Raw genomic sequence first — 21,878 nt, 5'->3', positions numbered from 1 at the left:
CATACCCAACAGAACCAAGAAGCTCTCCACCAAAAAAACGAAGCCACTGTGGTCAAAGTCCTATGTGGCACATCTCAATGCCAATTGTTTTGCTTCCACAAAGAAAGAGGTCATCATCTCTCTCTACCCTTCTCTCAATAGGGCAATTATAGAGTGTAATGTATGTACCTCACTAGTCACATGCAACAGCTGGAAAGGCCACAGTAGTACCTCACAAAGAGGATCCTAGGCCTTAAACACATGTCCTACATGGACAGACTAAAAAAAAACTCTAGCTATTCTCTGTCTCGTATCATCTACTAAGAGGCGATCGCAGTTTGACTTACAAAGCCATGTCTCACCCAGCTCTGTTAGAAATGCTACATCTGAAGAAATCCCAATCCCTCCCCACCACACGCTCCAGAGACCTCAACCTCATTACCACAATCAACAGAACATGCTGGAGGGACAGGTTCATAACCCAGAGACTGCCCATGCTCTGGAATAGGCTTTCCTTAGATGTCAAGCAGAGCACCTCACTGGCCCTCTTCAAGAGAAATCTTGACGAGTAGATGGAAAATAAAGTTCACCCTGGGGATCACTCCAGTGGCTCTACTTGATAGAGGCAGTGGGAACTAACGTCAGGCGGCACAATGCCAGGGCACTTTTATGGGCTAGGCTTGTTAAAGGCTCCAGGGCCATTAGCCTAGTACACACCTATAAACCTATGAAAACCGATAATGAGCTGCTACCACTGCCATGCATTTGATAAACACCCTGGGGGCTGTGGTGAGACCAAAAGGCAGTGCTCTGAACTGGTGGCTCTCAGCCGGAAGCTTGGGTATCTCCTGGATAGTACAGATCCTGGAGATCTATGAAGAGCATCTAGTCAACCTTGTGCAGAAAAGGCAAAATGGACTGAACCGCACCCATCCGAAACTTGGTATGCTGAACCGACTTTTCAGAATGTTGAGATCCCAGATTGATCTCCAGTCCCCTTCTTTGGCACTAAAAAGAATCTTGAGTAAGTTACAGATTTTTTTCTGGTCTGGGGGGGGCAGGTAGGTTTTGTATTTATAAAGCTGCTGCTTCCTTTGACTGGGCCTTATGTCGGGAATTCTGTTCTTTAATGGCAGTAGCAGGAAAAGGGAATTTTATACTCTCTGGAAGTGATCATCTGCACTCATTTATCTTTTAAGTCTACCCAGGCTCTTTGGTGCAGGAATAAACAACCTCTGACTGCCTCCAGAGGAGGGAAGTCAGGCCTCCATTCAGAAGTGCTGATAGTCTGTCAGGCAAAGTTCCCTGGACACCTTTGCTGTGTGGATGGTGTCTTCCATTGAAATTCCTCCTTCTGCCCCGGGGGGCTTTCTCCATGTGGGTCAATCATCTCGCTGATTCCTGGAAGAAGTTCTTTGAGGAGTCGAAAAACGCACACCAACAGCAGATATTCTTGCCATCGTTCTCGCAGCTGGCGAGCGTGTCCTTTAACCTTGGGGCCAAACAATGAAGTTCCATTAAAAGGAGCATTAATGAAGGATGTCTTGAAGGGCTCCGCAAAATCACATAGGCACATCCAGGCATGTCTCCTAATGGCAATGCCCAAAACCTTCAGCTAAACGTGAAATGAGCCTCATAGATTAATTCAAAATGGACTGAAGGGTGGCCAACTGGTGAAGCAGTAGAAAACTCTGCCACAGCAGTACTAGTCCCTAAGAGGGTTTTTGAGTTTCTTGATCAAATGCCTCTATAAAGTAGGAACGTGCCCCATATAATTTGGGGACCTGAGTGCAAAGGTCACTGATACATAAAGTGCAAAGGTCGCTGATGCATAAACTCTCTCTTCCGAAATTTGTCCAGCTCCCTAGACTCTGTGTGTGTGTGTGGGGGGGGGGTCCGCAAGTTCTTTCCTGTTGGCTGCCGCCATGACCATATAATCCAGCGGTAACTTTGTTCCAAAATTCCCTTCTTTTGGTGGAGCCAGGATCCTCTCTGTTCTGTTGGGGATCGGCTCTGCAGAATCTGGTTCCTTCCACGCCTGCTGAGAGATTAAGTAAATGAGCTCATTAGCTGGCGGAGTCATGCAGGAGGTAGATGGGCCAGCACCAAAAGCCTCCAGGAGTACCATTTCCTCTTGAGAAGGGTTGTTGGTGGACCCAGTCACCCCACTGTTTCATGATTTGCAAAATGTCTGCAAATGAGATGTCATCAGGTGGTCTTGGGGACCCTTCCCCTTCATCAAGATTGGTATCTTCCTGGACTGACTCCTGAGGGGAGTCCATGTGTGTCCTCTTGCACTTCCTCTTCCTAAAGACTACTTTGGTGGGATGCTCTGGAGAAGTATCGGAAGATGTAACAATTCCCTGTAGGTTCAGCTGGCGACTTTGGGCAGGCTGCGCCTGTGGAGTAGACTGCTGAGAATCATGACCCGAAGACGATCTTGACAACCAGAAGGAAGATTTCAGGGGGAGGAGCCATCTGATCTCTAAACTAGAGTGCTTTGTTCACTACCTCGAAGGCAGAATGCCCCTGGGAGAAAGAAACAGTCAAACCCAAGGAAGCATGCTTCTGGACCGACTGCTCCCTCCAACCCAAGGACACCACCCCCAAGGCAGGAGTTGGAACTGAGCTATCAAATGCCAAGGCTATGAGAGCCAGAGATGGCTCCAAAAACTTAGAAGTCGACCCTAAGCCCCCCCAAATCCAACAATGAAACGTTTGGTTTGAAAGCTCTCCAACTCCGACATGCTTGGAGCCAATATGCTCAGAGAAGGTATCGGATCTGAAGATACCTGTATTCTTGGATTCAAAGCAGATAGCACCTGGATACTCTGATCCTAGGGCTCCAAAACCAAAGGACAGATTGGAGAACTAGTGGAACTGTACAAGTTAAGGCCTCCAGACCCATTGGGGTAGGAGCCAGGAGCACACTCATCTAAATCTGTGTCAAAAGAAACTTTCTCATTATTCTGTCCATGTCCTCTTCTGTGAGGCTTCTGGCCAAACGAGAAAAGGTGATGGGAGAACAACATCTTTCCAGGAAGGGCGATGGGAGCCTAGATGAGACTGAATCCAAAGACTTTACATCTGGTTCTAGGTATAGGTTTTGTAGGATCTGAAGAGACAGACTTGGTGACTGAAGTGGTAGAATCTGATAGTTCGTGGAGTGTCTGATCTGAAGACTTCCTAATCTTCTTTCTCTGTTCCAAGGTCATATCCAAAGAAGACTGAGACAAGCCAACTTGTTCAGAAGGCCTGTTTGCCTCCTTTTTGTCAGGCTTGGAGGGTTTAGCTCCTGAAAGAGATTCTCTGAAGGCCAAAGTAATGAGACCTTTAGGAATCAGTTTATTTTCCCAATCCAGAAGGGTTCTCAGATTGAAAGATTTACAGAGAGAGCAGGAGGCCTGTAAATGCAGAGGTCCTAAGCAATAAACACACAATGAATGGGTGTCAGATAGGGGAATCTTGTGCCCATATTAATCACATTTCTTAAAACACAGTAAGCCGCGAACACTTAGCAAGTAGTAGAGATATATATATCTGTATGTATATATCTATTTATTTATTTGTTTATTTTAATGCAGGTAGGTGGAAGGTGTAAAAGACTGCCAGCAATGGTAATTTGGAGAAATACTGATAGACGATAAGGGAAAAAACTGTACCAGCAATGGTTAAAAAAAGTTTTCCAGGAAGTGGCAAAGTGAGAAGGAACTACTAACTGTGGTAGAAAAAGGGAAGGTACCAACAGGTAGGTAAGACAGGCTGGTAAAGGAAGAATTGTGATTAGTACTAAGAAGAACTTATTGTTTTGAAGAAAGCCTAAGATTCGCTCGAGAGTTATAACGACCACGTTTGTTCCCAGTGGCAGCAAACAAGATCTGGAGAAGGAGGGGGGGGGACTATGGCATTGTGGGTAAGGGAGGAGCTCAAGAGTTTGTGGTTTCCACGAGCTGTATAACTGTGGCTGGGTCGAATCCAAACCCGTATGTTGAGGAATGAATGAAAATTGACAACATCAGATCAGACACATTTACAGTTCCAAGGATATGCTATCAAACATATACATATTTATAGATGCAAAAATGTTCAAGAATTTTTTTCTAAAAGTTTGATATCTTAACCATGTGTCTTCAGAACTGATTTTCTCTTCCAACTGTGATGTTGCTTGCACTGTAAGACTCTGCCTGTAGCTGAATCTCTACCGAAACTGGAACAGTAGCTTAGCTGTAAAATAAAGTAGGGCTGAATGTTAATGAGCTTATTAGCTGTGTGCCTATGTTGTGATAGCTGTTGGAATGACATACTTATCTTGCGCACTTCTGCAAGGTTCAAATTACTTGGCCTGTGCTACAAAGCATTCTGAATGCCTGCACTGTAATGAAATTACTAAATTAATGCAGAATTTCATAAGACTAATAGCAAGTAGAGTCTTCATCTAAAATGTAAATTCATGACTGTGCATAGGGGCTAATATTTAATTGAGGTGTCTTGTAAGCTTGTAGTTAATTTTAATACATTGCTGTATCAATGATGATAGTTCTCCTGTTTTATAACTTTCTTGGGGCCAACTTGTAAATATCAGGAGCCTATGGTAAACATGACCAAAGGTTTTTGCTGCATTTGGTCTCTAGCTGCAATTTATAACTGTTGCACTGCTATAATTTATTATTTCTCTGTTTTATAACCACCACTGTTATACCTTAGCAGTATTTAATCCCTGTGTTTTTTTGTCTATTCTAGCCACTGAATCATCCATGTGTATATTGCAAGTGCTGCAAAGTACCTAGCCACAAGCAGTAGCATCCACTTATAAAGTACCTTGTGACTGCATATCTATCAAGAAAAAGGGCAGAATTTATTATAAAACCCTCGTAAATTAGAAGACTGCAGTGTATGTTTAAGTTGTATGAGTTTGCTACCCTCCTATTATTCTGTAACACACTGGCTTATCTGTTACTCGGGACAGCACACTACTGGAACCCCCCTTCAGAAACGGCTTTCCCTCCAACCTGTTAAAATTAATCCACTGTTTGAGCTGCTATCCAGGATCTTGCTTCCCTCAGTCACAGCCCAATTTCCTTTTCTGCCCTTTTTGCTTTTCTCCAAAATATTCTATTAATGACTTCAATATTCTACTGAAGTAGGCTAGCAAGAACTTCATCACATACCTGACCTGAAAGGTGTATGATGGATTGTTTCTGGGGCACTGTCATCTGTGGCTCATCCCGCTCTGTTCCACCCTCTTTGCTTGGGCTCTGCTCCTGTACCCTTCCCCCCCCCCGACTCACATAAGTTTCTCTCTTTCTAGACCACTCCCACTCCCAAACAGTAGAATTCCCAGCCTGATCATTACCCGGACAGTAGCATCAACATAATTTAACACACCCCTACACTTGGTACTACTCATATTTCTGACCCCACCTACTACTACTGTTCACAACTCTAACTCATTTTATACACCAGTTACAAAAGGGTATTCCAAAATATCTCCTACCTCTCCCTACAAATCCAGATATAGTCCTGGCTATTCCAAATATTAACCATGACAGCTACTTTAATATGCACCGTCACCCTCGCCATACTATCTATAACTGCCCACCTAACATCTTGCCACGTTAACCCAATCCCCCCCCCCACTCCAACCACAAAGCTACTTCTACTCAGTCAACACTGTCCAAGTCCATTCAGTTTCCAATCTTACCATGTGTCACAAATCTTACAAAAAGCAACCTATCCACCTATAAAGCAACCTACCTAACACCAAACTACAAAGCATCTCTCTTCAAACAACATAAATACGTATCCAAATTACTACATACTCTAGCTACTGTCACTTCTAGGCTTTTTATTAGTGGAGATATACATCCTAATCCCAGTCCAGACAGAACCCCTGTAGCACCCCAACAGGTACAAAACCTACTCGGTCTATAACATAAAGGCTCAAACATATTACTACTTAATGTAAACCTTACAAGCATAGTAAATAAAGTGCAAGAAGTACATGATACGTTATCCTACTGCTCTTCTGACATAGCTGCCTTCACTGAGACTTGGCTTAAGCCACAGACATCTGACAGTGAAATAACCCCAACTGGATACAGCCTGTTAAGAGTGGACAAGAAAGAAAAAAAGGTGGAGGTCTAGCCATAATGTTCAAGTGTAACCTCTCACTGGTACCAGTGCATCTCAGCATACCCAACCTAGGCAGTATAGATACCTTATCAACAAGCTCCTATTTAACCAAAATAAATTCATTACCATTATAGCCCTCTACATCCCACTGGCAATAATGTTCCTGTGATTATGCCCTACAAACCATATCCAACACCATAGGTCACGAAACTGTCATTATGGGTGATTTTAATGTAGACTGGTCCTCATGTAATTCACTCACCCCTAAAAACTTCATTAACCTATTTGGATTCACCCAACTTATTCAGAGACCCATGAGGACAGATTAAAAAAATCAAACAAGCTACACTAGATTGGATGTTAACCAATAAACCTAACCTCTACCATCACTGCGGCTGTCTGCCTGACAGTCTTAGTGACCATATGCCTACCTGTCTACTAAGGCAACATTCTAATTTAATCAAACACAGCACACTTTGCCAAATACATAGCAAGAAAAACTTTAGCTCCCAAGACTTTATACTGACCCTAAAAAGGTGTAATTGGACCATCCTGAAATACGTACCCCTTGATACAGCAGTAGAATGTTCCAATAATACTTTTCTCAATGTTCGTAACGGGCTAGAACCCCCAAGAACAATTAGCTGTAAATCTAATTATACACCATGGCTCTCCAGAGACACAAGGACCTTCCTAAAGGAAAGAGATGAGATGTGGCACTTAATGGTATTTCTGTAAAACCCATAATCATAGACTCGCATTCCAACAACTTAGAAATAAAGCCAAACATGAGATTAACCTAGACAAGAACTACTACAATAATTTAAGCTAAAGTACCATTAAAACCCCCAAAACTTTTGGAGTACAATTAAATCCGTGCTTCACTCAAGCCAAACACCAACTCTTCCCCCCAATCTTCCAAATCCCTCTGGTACCATTGCAGAAGTATTTAAGTTCTTCACAAAAAGTGTACCATCTCTAACAACAAAAGCCCCATCTCACCTACCTCTCCCAACCCAAATACATCATTCTTCTTTCAACCTATACCTACAAAAAATATAGAAAAACTACTAAAGAAACTCAACCACACCACCATTGCAGCAGACTACCTGCCTGCAGAATACTTTAAAAATAATAGCAAAAACCATATCCTGCCCTGTATCATTTCTAATCAACAGCTCTATCACAGAAGAATATGTCCCAAAACTATAGAAAATCACTCATATTATCCCTATACACAAGGGTGGCAGCTCAGCAGAGCTCACTAATTACAGACTTGTTGCCATTTTACCCCTGTCTAAAACCCTCGAAAGATGTATTCATGCCCAACTCCTTCACCACCTCATCTCCAATAACCTTCTTGCCAACTCTCAACATCGTTTCAGACCCCACCACGGCACCATTACCTCGCTTCTTAGCTTTTCTAATACCATCAATAAAGTCCCTAATAAGGGCAGATTTGTCTCTGTGGTCTTCCTAGACATGTTCATGGCCTTTGATACAGTCTCACACCACAAACCGTTAAATGTTCTCTCTAACCTGAACCTACATCCTTCTGCTGTCATGAGGTTCCAAAGTTATCTAAAAAAAATGTCAACAAGCAGTAATATGGTAAAATAACCTGTCCACCCTTCTCCCAGTCACACTAGGAGTTCCAGTAGGCTCAATTTTTGGCCCACTTCTATAACACTGCCAGTCCACTAACAACTGTCATGCAGCATGCAGACGACTCTGCCCTTATATGCCATGTTCCATCACTTCAACTCCAGCAAATCACACAAGTTCCTTCTCTGAAATTCAACACCCCCCAAAAAAAAAATATATATGGTCTTCCAATGCTCCAGAGCCTCCCCCACTACCACTTTCTTCATCACTGCCAGTAATAGAACTATAATCACTCCTGACACACAAACCAAACTGCTAGGCATCACCCTCGACACCAACCTAAGGTTCGACCTTCATGTCTCTCAAACTATTCAGAAAGTTCACAAAAAATGGGTACTTTTATACAGAAACAAAAGATTTCTAACAAACTCGTCAAGGATAGTTTTTGTCAGAATCCATCTTTTATCAACAGTCCTATATGCTTCTCCAGTCCTTATTAATCTAAAAAAAAAAAACAGATCTAAAGAAGTTTGAGCAGTGTTGCATTAAAGTAGCCAAATTTGCTTCTAACTCCCAAATCATATACACCACTGTGACATATTAAAAAAAATCATGGCTAGAACTCCTACAGTCAGCTTAACCATGACTCACAGTATAATGCATCAGGCTAAGAAAACACCTGCACTACAAAACATTCTCCAAACGTATTCAACCAGCCATTCCCTTCGACAGTTAATTCACACTTACCACAGGTAACCAAATCAACAAACACTGCTAGAGAGTCCTCGTACTCTGACATTGTAGCAAAACATTGGAACTGTCTTCCATTAAACATTTGAACAACAACTAATTGCAAAGATTTCAAACCACTGCTTAGAAACTTCCTTGCTGATTCTTGGCTTTGTACATGTACTACTCCTGGCTAGTGCAACTAAAAACCTTCTCGAGTATAAAACTCTCTGTAGCATGTACTATAAATTTATCAGTATATCATTTCTAAGTACCTTACCTGTCCTGCAGGTTTACTGTTAGATTCTAATACTTCACTTTTTGTGCTCGTTACTAATATATTATATTTTATGTATGTAACAACTCTCTACTGTTACGTATTTCTGTATGTGGAGCTTTTCTCCCGGGTCTCCGCTGAAAATGGGTTCTTTAGCCCAGTAGGGCCATCTAGATAGATAAATGAACAGTTTATAAAGTGAAAACGTGGATGAAAAAATGGAATTATTGTTAGCAGAGCTTTTTGGATAATGTGTAGCCATAATGACTGAGGTGGCTTATGCTACAGGGATAGTGGTACATCACTAATTATAGAGAGGATTAAAGACATTGGAAAAAGGCAGTGTGAGTAATTGTAAGGAATGATACCATGGAGAGAGAGGTATGCAGAGGGAGGAGGAGTAGAAAGGAGAGAAGTGTAAGAGATGCAAAGAGAAGAGGAAGGTAGGATGAATGAAAGGCAGTAAGTGTGGACATGACAAGATGAGATAAGGAAGAATGAAACAGGGATAAAGGGGTGCGACATGATACTAATTTCATGAATATAATTATACCATGACTTAAGAATGGGTCTGTTTCAGTTATGGTATTAGAAACCCAAGAAATGAAACTGGTAGAAACATCTAAAAAGTTTTCAACATGGACGTTAAGGAGTATAAAATAGTAAGCATGCAGTTGAATAAAAAAATAGCTGCCATGTTCATGCATAAGCCTTTTGACAACCGATTTGGTGTTCAGGAAATTTGTCTGCTTGTGTGGAACTCTCTTCTATTTTATCCCCACGCGCACACACAGACGCGCACACACACAAACACACTTACTTCATCCTTTCCTGCATTATTTGACAGGTTAGCTAATGAACAACAGAGTTTACAACACGTTTCCATCCCTGTTTAGCGGTTGCTGTAGTGCTTTCTGCCATCTCACTTCCATTGTCCACCTATGAAGAAGACAACAGGTGATGGAGCTCACTTATAAGTGTGGGGGTAGCTTTGAAAACATGCTGGTGTGAAACCGACAGAGCTACCCTGTTGTGTGTCCATTCAGCTTGTTATACACTGGCAAGAAACAGCATGGTAAAGAGAGGGAGCAGGAGATTGAGATGCTCTTAAAATGGACCTAATTAGCGACTAGATGTCCTTCAAGGATGCATCTGCAGTCCTTACAAATGGGTTGTCCTGTCGTCAGGCAGCCCTTCGGTCGGCCGGATTCCAAAGTCTGGGTCTGGCTTCGGCTGGTGTCGCACTTCACCCGACGTCATTGCTGCAGTTACTCTGGTATAAAGGCAACAGCCGACGCCATTTTCCCCAGTCTTTCTTGCCGCGTGGCTCAAGCAGAAGCTGTTCGCAAGTGCCGGTCGGTCAGAACCAGAGATTACTACTACCGAATACTTCTACTACTACCAAGACTTCTAAAAGCTAAGTACCCGTTGGGGACTCTTTCTTGCCTCAGCCGATGTCAGAAAAAGTGAATAACTGTTTAACTTGTGGGAAACAAATACCTCATAAAGATTTCCACTCTTACTGCTTACCTTGTTTAGGCCCAGACCACGTAGCAGCTTGTCTAGCCTGTGCTTCTTTTAACCGACGGACGCTTAGACGCCGGTCGAATTTGCTGAGCAGTTTTTCGGCTCTGTTTTGCTTATATTATGCCGTCGGATCCTCCGACTTCACAAATATCCAAAAACGCAGGAAAGGACCGACACTCGCGGTCGCGGTTTCGGCGAAACCGCGGTTAAGACAACCGCGAGTGTCTCTGTTTCGCTGAAACCGAGCAAGCGGTTCTTCCTTCAGCCAGCTTACCTTCTACCGAGGCCTCTTCCAACCTGGTGGAATCGGCTTCTGAAATCCAACCTGCAGTTGTGGTTTCTCAGGAATTATCTGACACTATTCCCTTGGATATTTCAACCCCTGCACGTGGAGCTGCTAGGCCTCCTGCAGCCATGTCCATTAAGGCCTTTGCCAGGGCTAAAGCAGCTAAAGCTACTAAATCTGTGCCTGTTAAGACCCCCTCTCACAGGCCTAGCTCCAGTTCCCAAATGCTTAGTTTAGCAGAGGATCTCATTTCTTTAATCCGGGGATCCCAACCTCTCCCAGACAGGGCCTCTCACCCACCTCCAGAGAAGAGGCCTAGAGCAGAGCCCCCTGAGCCAGTTTCCACAGATGATTCCTCTGATGATTCAGATAATACAGACCCTCCACAGGCTCCTTTTTCCCCTTATGAAGACTCTGATGCTGAAGAGCCCATCCCTTCTGCCTCTCCACCTGAGGAATTTTCCTTTGGGGAAACCTTGCATGCTATGAGGGAACAATTTCAGTGGCAGGGCCAAGATTTTTCAGACTCCCGAAAAAGGCTTAGAACCTTTTTGCATTTACCACAACATAGGCCTTTAGCTATACCTCCAGATGTCCTTCAAGGATGCATCTGCAGTCCTTACAAGTGGGTAGTCCTGTCGTCAGGCAGCCCTTCGGTCGGCCGGATTCCAAAGTCTGGGTCTGGCTTTGGCTGGTGTCGCGCTTCACCCGATGTCATAGCTGCAGTTCTTCGGGTATAAAGGCATCAGCCGACGCCATTTTCCTCAGTCTTTCTTGCCGGGTGGCGCCCGAAGCAGAAGCTGTTCGCAAGTGCCGGTCGGTCAGAACCAGAGATTACTACTACCGAATACTACTTCGAAGACTTCTAAAAAGCTAAGTACCCCGTTGGGGACTCTTTCTTGCCTCAGCCGATGTCAGAAAAAGTGAATAACTGTTTAACTTGTGGGAAACAAATACCTCATAAAGATTTCCACTCTTACTGCTTACCTTGTTTAGGCCCAGACCACGACGTAGCAGCTTGTCTAGCCTGTGCTTCTTTTAACAGACGGACGCTTAGACGTCGGTCGAATTTGCAGAACAGTTTTTCGGCTCTGATTTTGCTTATATCATGCCGTCGGATCCTCCGACTTTACAAATAACCAAAAAACGCAGGGATAAGGACCGACTCTCGCGGTCCGCGGTTTCGCGAAACCGCGGTTAAATAACCACAAGTGTCTCGGTTTCGCCTGAAACCGAGCAAGCGGTTCTTCCCCCAGCCGAAAACATGCCTTCTACCGAGGCCTCTTCTAACCTGGTGGAATCGGCTTCTGAAATCCAACCTGCTGTTGCGGTTTCTCAGGAATTATCAGACACTATTCCCTTGGATATTTCAACCCCTGCACGTGGAGCTGCTAGGCCTTCTGCAGCCATGTCTATTAAGGCCTTTGCCAGGGCTAAAGCAGCTAAAGCTTCAAAAACGGTGCCTGTCAAGCCCCCCTCTCACAGGCCCAGCACCAGTTCCCATATGCTTTCTTTGGCTGAGGATCTCATTTCTTTAATTCGTGGATCCCAGCCTCATCCAGACAGGACCTCTCATCCACCTCCAGAGAAGAGGCCTAGAGCAGAGCCCCCAGAGCCAGTATCCACAGATGATTCCTCTGATGACTCAGAACATACAGACCCTCCTGAGGCTCCTTATTCCCCTTACGAAGACTCTGATGCTGAAGAGTCCATTCCTTCAGCCTCTCCACCTGAGGAATTTTCCTTTGGGGAAACCTTGCATGCTATGAGGGAACAATTTCAGTGGCAGGGCCAAGATTTCTCAGACTCCAGAAAAGGCTTAGAACCTTTCTACATTTGCCACAGCATAGGCCTTTAGCTATACCTCCAGTTCTTTCTGTTGTAGATGATGCATTTAATGATGCTTGCACTGCTCCTGATTCATTACCTCCGGCCCCTGCTAAGCCCGAGGTTCTACAGGGTCCCGGACACTCATCACCATTTATACAAGGCTCCTTTTGCAGAGCCAGAGACTATCTCCCAGGGCCCTAAAGCTGTAGCAACTACATCTACTAAAAACCCCCTCCCCTCTGAAAGGGAATCCAGGTCCTTAGAGAGATGGGGTAAAAAAGTTTACACTTCTGCTACTTTGTCAGCTAGGGCTTTGAACTGCCAATTTCATATGATTCAATATCAAGCGTTTATGCTAGACCAGTTAACTAAAAAGCTGTCCTCTGAAGAATCTTTAGATAAGAAATATGTTCAGGAAATGGTACATAACATACAGCAGGTTAGTAACCATTCTTTAAAATGTGGCTATGATGCACTGGAAACTTTCTTTAGATCAGCCATGACTGGCACAGTTATCAGGAGACATGCATGGTTGAAAGAGCAGGCATTACCAGACCATGTCAAATCAAAGCTTTTAGATGCACCCATGGACAAAGTCAATTTATTTGGTTCCCCTGCACAGCAGGTACTAAAAAAGATGGAAGAGAAGGCGAAATCTGTACAAACAGTGAAAGATTTCTTACAGGTTCAACCTCCAAGGTTTAGCAGGAACTGGCCCTCCAAGAATTGGTCCTTTCCGGACTCCTCTAAGACACAGAGCTCTACCAGGAAAGAGAGGAATGCCAAACCTACCACCTACTCAAAGGGCAGAAGCTCTAAAGCAAATATCTCAATTATTAAGAATGAGAGCTGTGGAAAAGGTACCATCTATGGAACAAGGAAAGGGATTTTACTCCAGACTCTTCCTGGTACCAAGAAAAGAGAGCACATGGAGGCCTATTCTCGACCTGTCCGCTTTAAACACATTCCTCATTGTTCCAAAATTCAAAATGCTGACCCTACAGCAGCTTCTTCCCATGCTGGGCAAGGAGTGTTGGCTGGTAACTCTAGATCTCAAGGAGGCATACCTGCACGTCCCCATACGACCAAATTGCAGAAGATACCTCCAATTTCTTGCAGGATCAGAGCATTATCAATTCTCAGCATTGCCCTTTGGCTTATCTACTGCGCCCAGAGTGTTCACGAAATGCCTGGCATCAGTAATTGCTCATTGCAGACTTCAGGGAATTCAAATTTACCCCTACCTGGACGACTGCCTGATACAAGCGGACAGCAAAAGCAAGCTAACAGAAGACTTACAAAGAGTCATTTACCTGCTGCAAGCCCTGGGATATACAGTCAATATAAAAAAGTCAAGGCTGATTCCATCCTAAAGAATAACCTTTCTGGGTGCAGAACTGGACACATCAAAACAAATGGCATTCCTAACTGCAGAAAAGAAAGAGCAACTACCTCTCTACTTCTTGGCATTAACAAAGCAGAACCATCTAACTGCAAGAAAAGTACTGCAAGCCCTAGGCTTCATGGCATCCTGCATAATTCTGGTCCCTCATGCCAGACTGCATATGAGAGCGCTACAGTGGTACCTAAAGAATTTGTGGTCTCAACACAAGCACAGCCTAGAAACCAAAATTCCAATAATCCCATGCCTGAAGCAAGAGTTCCTATGGTGGGCTCAGGCCTGTCAGTCAAACACAGGATTGCCCTTCTGCAACAGTCAACCAAGCCAAACCATCACGACAGATGCCTCAGACCTCGGTTGGGGGGCACACATGCTGGACAAGTGCATACAAGGCTTATGGACTCAAGACCAGCTGCGCCTGCACATAAATCTAAAGGAAATGCTGGCAGTAAAATTGGCAATCCAGTCATTCAGACCATTTCTCCAAGAAGGTCAGTTGATGATAAGGACAGACAACACCACAGTTATGTGGTACATCAACAAACAGGGAGGCACACATTCATACCCTCTATGCCGGCTGGCACTGGACCTATGGGATGTGGCTCTGAGCTACAACATTCAGTTACAAGCAATTTTTGTACCGGGAAAAGAAAACATTCTAGCAGACATATTAAGCAGAACTACCACGGATGCCCACGAATGGATGCTACATCCGGACATCTTCAAAACCATCACAAGAGAATGGGGATTACCACAAATAGACTTATTTGCATCCCCACTCAATCACCAGCTAAAGAAATTCTGCACAAGGGCGTACCACCCACTTGCTTGGAAGGTGGACTCCCTATCTTTCAGTTGGAAAAACCTGACAGCATACGCATTCCCACCACTTCCTTTGATGCACAAGGTGCTTTTGAAGAGCAAAGAGGAACGTCCAAGGATCATTCTGATAGCTCCAGACTGGCCAAGGCAACATTGGTACCCATTGCTGAGGAGCATGTCTCCGGGGAACAAATATGGGCACTACCCTTGATCCCATTGCTGTTAACACAGAACAACTACAACATCCTGCATCCAAACCTGAAAACTCTGCAACTAACTGCCTGGAACATTACATAAGAACAATTAACCCAAATTTATCCCAAAGGGTTAAAGACATAATCCTTGAGGCTCGTAGACCTTCAACAAGAAAGAATTATGCAGCAAAATGGAAAAGATATCTCATTTGGAGTACTGCAAAGGGAGAAGATGTGGCACTGGTAAACATAGCCAACATCCTGGAGTACTTGGCAGAGCTCTTCCATACAGGCCTGTCCTATTCTTCCATCAAGATACATGCATCAGCTATTTCAGCAGAATACAGCTTGGATCCACCTGCCTTCTCACATCCTCTGCTCAGGCAGTTTCTGAGAGGAATTAAAAATGTAAAACCTCCCAGGAAACCACCATTGCCAGCATGGGACTTGAACTTTGTGCTAGAAAAATTGACACTTCCCCCTTTCGAACCAGCAGCAACAGCAGAATTACAATACTTGTCCTGGAAGACTGCCTTCCTGCTGGCAATCACCTCAGCAAGAAGGGTCTCTGAACTACAGGCATTAATGGCAGTGCAACCCTTCCTGATCTTCCATCAAGATAGTGTCCATGAGAACAAATCCTACATTTATGCCTAAGGTGGTATCCAGAGTGTCTTTAAATCAGGCTATCCACCTACCTACATTCTTCTCCACCCCACAGAACAGGGGAGAAAGACTGTTGCATACCTTGGATGTACATAGACAATTACGCTACTACCTGGATAGGACCAAGTCCAATAGAAAAACTGACCAGCTTCTGGTAGCATATGCAACAGGAAAGGAAGGAAAAACAATTTCAAAACAGACAATCTCAAAATGGATAGGAAATTGCATTAGATTTTGTTACTCCTACCATGGAAAGAAAACTCCAGAGAACATCAGGCCTCACTCCACAAGGGCTACAGCCACTACCACAGCTTTCCTACGAGGAGTGGCTACCAAGGACATTATAGAGGCTGCTACTTGGACTTCCGTGCATACATTTGCCAAGCATTACAATTTACCTGTATACTCTAGATCCCGAGCAGGTTTTGCCACTGCTGTTTTGCAAGGGATCCTAACTACACCATAATTTCTCCTTTTTTCCTCCTCCCCTAGTTTAGCTATGGTATTCTACCCATTTGTAAGGACTGCAGATGCGTCCTTGAAGGACATAGTACAGTTTTGTACCTACCATAAATGTAGATGTCAGATAGGAATGCATCTGCAGTCAGGATTTACCCACCCACCTTCCCCTCTGTGGTACTCCTAGGGTATTTGCCATCCTTCAGCTAGCTTGGGGGGGATCTATTATGGTGTATTTGTTTGTATATATGTACATACATGGTTATTTTATGTGTTTGCTCTCTACTATTTGGAAACATTGGCATTTATCCAAATTTAGCCATCCAAGAGGGCACCTGGCATTTGGGGCAAGAAACACTGAGGAAAATGGCGTCGGCTGATGCCTTTATACCCGAAGAACTGCAGCTATGACATCGGGTGAAGCGCGACACCAGCCGAAGCCAGACCCAGACTTTGGAATCCGGCCGACCGAAGGGCTGCCTGACGACAGGACTACCCATTTGTAAGGACTGCAGATGCATTCCTATCGGACATCTACATTTATGGTAGGTACAAAACTGTACTTTCTGTCTGTTGTAGATGATGCATTTAATGATGCTTGCACTGCTCCTGATTCATTACCTCCGGCCCCTGCTAAGCCCGATAGGTTCTACAGGGTCCCGGACACACATCACCATTTATATAAGGCTCCTTTTGCAGATCCCGAGACTATCTCCCAGGGACCTAAGGCTGTAGCATCTACCTCTGCCAAAAATCCCCTCCCCTCTGAAAGGGAATCCAGGTCCTTAGAGAGATGGGGTAAAAAAGTTTACACTTCTGCAACTCTGTCAGCTAGGGCCTTGAACTGTCAATTTCATATGATCCAGTATCAAGAATTTATGCTAGACCAGTTAACCAAAAAACTGTCTTCTGATGAACCTTTAGACAAGAAATATGTTCAGGAAATGGTACATAACATTCAGCAAGTTAGTAACCATTCTTTAAAATGCGGCTATGATGCACTGGAGGCTTCCTTTAGATCAGCCATGACTGGCACAGTTATCAGAAGGCATGCATGGTTAAAAGAGCAGGCCTTACCGGACCATGTCAAATCAAAACTATTAGATGCTCCCATGGACAAGGTCAATTTGTTTGGCTCTCCTGCACAACAGGTGCTGAAGAAGATGGAAGAGGAGGCAAAATCTGTCCAGACAGTGAAAGATTTCTTACAGGTCCAACCTCCAAGGTTTAGCAGGAATTGGCCCTCCAAGAATTGGTCCTTTCCAGACTCCTCCAAAGCACAGAGAGGCAGGAATAGGCGTTCAAGAGGCAGAAGCCAATCCAGAGGTGCCTATAGGGGTCGCCAGTGGCAGGGTAACAACCAGCGAGGCACAGACACAGCCACCACCACTACTACAGGACAATCACAGTGACTTGGCTCTGGCTCCGCCTACCAGGGAACAACTAGAAGCACCCTTAGGCGGGAAGCTAGCTTTATTTACAAAGAACTGGCATTACATCACAAGAGACAAGTGGATTTTGCAGACAATAGACCAAGGTTACAGGTTTCATTTCCATACTCTACCAGGAAGAGAGGAATGCCAAACCTACCTCCAAATCAAAAGGCAGAAGCTCTACAACAAGTAAATCAATTATTAAAGATGAGAGCTGTGGAAAAGGTACCACATATGGAACAAGGAAAGGGCTTTTACTCCAGACTCTTCCTAGTACCAAGGAAAGAAGGCAAATGGAGACCTATTCTCGATCTGTCCGCTTTAAACACATTCCTCATTGTTCCAAAATTCAAAATGCTGACCCTACAGCAGCTTCTTCCCATGCTGGGCAAGGAGTCTTGGCTGGTAACTCTAGATCTCAAGGAGGCATACCTGCACGTCCCCATACGACCAAATTGCAGAAGATACCTCAGATTTCTTGCAGGATCAGAGCATTATCAATTCTCAGCATTGCCCTTTGGCTTATCTACTGCGCCCAGAGTGTTCACGAAATGCCTGGCATCAGTAATCGCTCATTGCAGGCTTCATTTGATCCAAATCTACCCTTACCTGGACGACTGCCTAATACAAGCGGACAACAAAAACAAGCTAGCAGAAGACTTGAAAAGAGTCATTTACCTTCTACAAGCCCTGGGATACACAGTCAATATAAAAAAGTCAGGGCTGATACCATCCCAAAAGATAACCTTTTTGGGTGCGGAGCTGGACACATCCAAACAAATGGCATTCCTAACAGTAGAAAAACAGGAGCAACTCCCTCTCTACTTCTTGGCATTAACAAAAAACCATCTAACAGCAAGAAAAGTCCTGCAAGCATTGGGCTTCATGGCATTCTGCATAATATTGGTCCCACATGCCAGACTGCATATGAGAAAACTACAGTGGTACCTAAGGAATTTATGGTCTCAGCACAAGCACAGCCTAGAAACTCAAATTCCAATAATTCCATGCCTGAAGCAAGAATTCCAATGGTGGGCTCAGGCCTGTCAATCAAACGAAGGATTGCCCTTCCACAGCACTCAACCAGGCCAAACCATCACAACGGACGCCTCAGACCTCGGTTGGGGGACCCACATGATGAACAAATGCATACAGGGTTTATGGACTCAAGAGCAGCTGCACCTACACATAAACCTAAAGGAAATGCTGGCAGTAAAACTGGCAATTCAAGCTTTCAAACCATTTCTTTGACAAGGCCATTTGATGATAAGGACAGACAACACCACAGTTATGTGGTACATCAACAAGCAGGGAGGCACACATTCGTACCCTCTATGCCGGATGGCCCTGGACCTCTGGAATGTGGCCCTGAGTTACAACATTCAGTTACAAGCAATCTTTGTACCAGGAAAAGAAAACACTCTAGCAGACATATTAAGCAGAACTACCACGGATGCCCACGAATGGATGCTGCATCCGGACATCTTCAAAACCATTACAAGAAAATGGGGTCTCCCAGAAATAGACTTATTTGCATCCCCACTCAATCACCAATTAAAGAAATTCTGCACCAGGACGTACCACCCACTGGCATGGAAGGTGGACTCCCTATCCTTCAGCTGGAAAAATGTGTCAGCATATGCATTCCCACCACTTCCTTTTATGCACAAGGTGCTATTGAAGATCAAAGAGGACCGTCCAAGGATCATTCTGATAGCTCCAGATTGGCCAAGGCAACATTGGTACCCATTACTGAGGAGCATGTCTCGGGAACAGATATGGCCCTTACCCCTAGTTCCCTTGCTGTTAACTCAGAACAATTACAACACCCTGCATCCAAACCTGAAAACTCTGCAGCTGACTGCCTGGAGCATTGCATAAGACAAATTAATCCAAATTTATCCCAAAGGGTTAAGGACATTATCTTAGAAGCTCGCAGACCTTCAACAAGGAAAACCTATTCAGCAAAATGGAAAAGATATCTCATTTTGGAGTACTGCTAAAGGGGAAGATGTGTCACTGGTAAACATAGCCAACATCCTGGAATACTTGGCAGAGCTATTCCACAAAGGCCTGTCCTACTCTTCCATTAAGATTCATGCCTCAGCTATTTCAGCAGAATACGACTTGGATCCTCCAGTTTTCTCACATCCTCTGCTCAGGCAGTTTCTGAGAGGAATTAAAAATGTAAAACCTCCTAGGAAGCCACCATTACCTGCATGGGACTTGAACTTTGTGCTAGAAAAATTGACACTACCTCCTTTCGAACCAGCAGCAACAGCAGAATTGCAATACTTATCATGGAAAAATGCTTTCCTGCTGGCAATCACTTCAGCAAGAAGGGTTTCTGAGCTACAGGCATTAATGGCAGTACAACCCTTTCTGATCTTCCATCAAGATAGAGTGTCCATGAGAACAAATCCTACTTTTATGCCTAAGGTGGTCTCCAGAGTATCTTTAAATCAGGCTATCCACCTACCTACATTCTTCCCCAATCCACAGAACAGGGGAGAAAGACTGTTGCATACCTTGGATGTACACAGACAATTGCGCTACTACCTGGACAGGACCAAGAGCAATAGAAAAACTGACCAGCTACTGGTAGCATATGCAGCAGGAATGGAAGGGAAAACAATTACAAAACAGACAATATCTAAGTGGATAGGAAATTGCATTAGATTTTGTTACTCCTACCATGGAAAGAAAACTCCAGAAAACATCAGGCCTCACTCTACAAGAGCTACAGCCACTACCACAGCTTTTCTACAAGGAGTGGCTACCAAAGACATTTTAGAGGCTGCTACTTGGACCCCGTGCATACATTTGCCAAGCATTATAATTTACCTTTATACTCTAGATCCCGAGCAGGTTTTGCCACTGCTGTTTTGCAAGGGATCTTAACTACACCATAATTCTATCTTTCCTCCTCCCCCAGTTTGGCTATGGTATTCTACCCATTTGTAAGGACTGCAGATGCATCCTTGAAGGACATAGTACAGTTTTGTACCTACCATAAATGTAGATGTCCGATAGGAATGCATCTGCAGTCAGGATTACCCACCCTCCTTCCCCTCTGTGGTACTCCTAGGGTATTTGCCCCTCTTATAGCTAGCTGGGGGAATCTATTATGGTGTATTTGTTTGTATATATGTACATACATGCTTCTTTTTTGTTTGCTCTCTAATATTTTGAACCATTGGCATTTATCAAAATTTAGCCTTCCTAGAGGGCACCTGGCATCTGGGGCAAGAAACACTGAGGAAAATGGCATCGGCTGATGCCTTTATACCCGAGTAACTGCAGCAATGACGTTGGGTGAAGTGCGACACCAGCCGAAGCCAGACCCAGACTTTGGAATCCGGCCGACCGAAGGGCTGCCTGACGACAGGACAACCCATTTGTAAGGACTGCAGATGCATTCCTATCGGACATCTACATTTATGGTAGGTACAAAACTGTACTTTCTCTCAGCCTAATATGCTACATGCTTATTCGCTTGATGCTGTGGATGATGCAGGCAGTTTAGTCTGTATACACAAATGGACTGTGTTTTCTGATAAATTCTAAATGTGAGCCCTTACAGATGCATGATGCTGGAATTTAATGACCTTGGATGTGCCCCTCTCCCCCTGTAAGTGCAGAGGTGAACACATTGCAAACTGTTTGCAGCCAGGAGATGCACTAAGAATGCTTTGCTGCTCTAGTGCTGTAGGTCCCATTCCTGCAGCTCATAGTCAACATTGTAAACACAAAGGAGTCGAGAAGGTGACACAGTGAAACTTTTTTGAAGTTGTTTTTGTTTGCATAGTTCATCGCTGGTACTTCTCTGCAGCTTCTCATGGTGTACTTTGTCTAATGCCCTCCCTGTTTACCCTATGCCCAGTGCTGTTAAGAACAGCAGAGCGGTACAGTTGGTGGTGGTTACTTACCCCTCCCCCACTTTGTTCTGGCCATGCCCTTTTCAATAGCATCTGAGATGGTGCTCTCAATCATGGTGTGACCTGAAAGGCACAAGTGATGGTCCCATTTCCTGCCATACTACTCTTTCCTGCATGCAGCAAAGTATCCTCCTCCTGTGTTTATCCTGCTCTGTTGCATTGTAGTTGCCCTCATTTAAAGCAGTCATTTCACATTGCCCAGTGTTCAGGCAAAAAACAAAGGTGGCATGAATGTGCTGGTGTAATGCAAGGGGCACTTTTGTGGTGTCTTTGAGATGGGCAGATCCCATTCTGTGCTCTCCACTTGTTTAGACAGATGGCCATGACTTGTGGCTGCTACATGGTCTGTTTTTCCTTTTAGCACAGTAAAATGCTTAGGTTATCAGGGATTTTTTGCAACTTGTGATTTTTAACAGCAGTGTTCCATGTAATTTTAGAAACAGAATCTTGTAACCAGTTAATTTGTTTTTAGTTGCACTTTGGTTTTCATGTTGAGGTTGTATATTTTATTTAGTAGTGCAGAAGTGTTATCTGATTAATTCACATAGATATTTTAAAATTTTATTTTCTTCTGTTTGCAAAGTACTTTTTTCTGTATG

The 21,878-nt window shown here is 44.1% G+C and overlaps 1 protein-coding gene across 1 annotated transcript in view; it reads left to right on the top strand.

Moving 5' to 3' along the window:
* VPS26A (VPS26, retromer complex component A) overlaps nt 1-21,878 on the top strand; it is a 769,921-nt gene that overhangs the window by 497,684 nt on the left and 250,359 nt on the right. The gene's annotated exons all lie outside the window — the stretch shown is intronic.

This window comes from Protopterus annectens, chromosome 14.part0 (genome assembly GCF_019279795.1).
Source record: "Protopterus annectens isolate FY-2018-M chromosome 14.part0, PAN1.0, whole genome shotgun sequence".
NCBI classification, from domain to species: domain Eukaryota; kingdom Metazoa; phylum Chordata; order Ceratodontiformes; family Protopteridae; genus Protopterus; species Protopterus annectens.
This window is presented reverse-complemented; position numbering and strand designations above follow the sequence as displayed.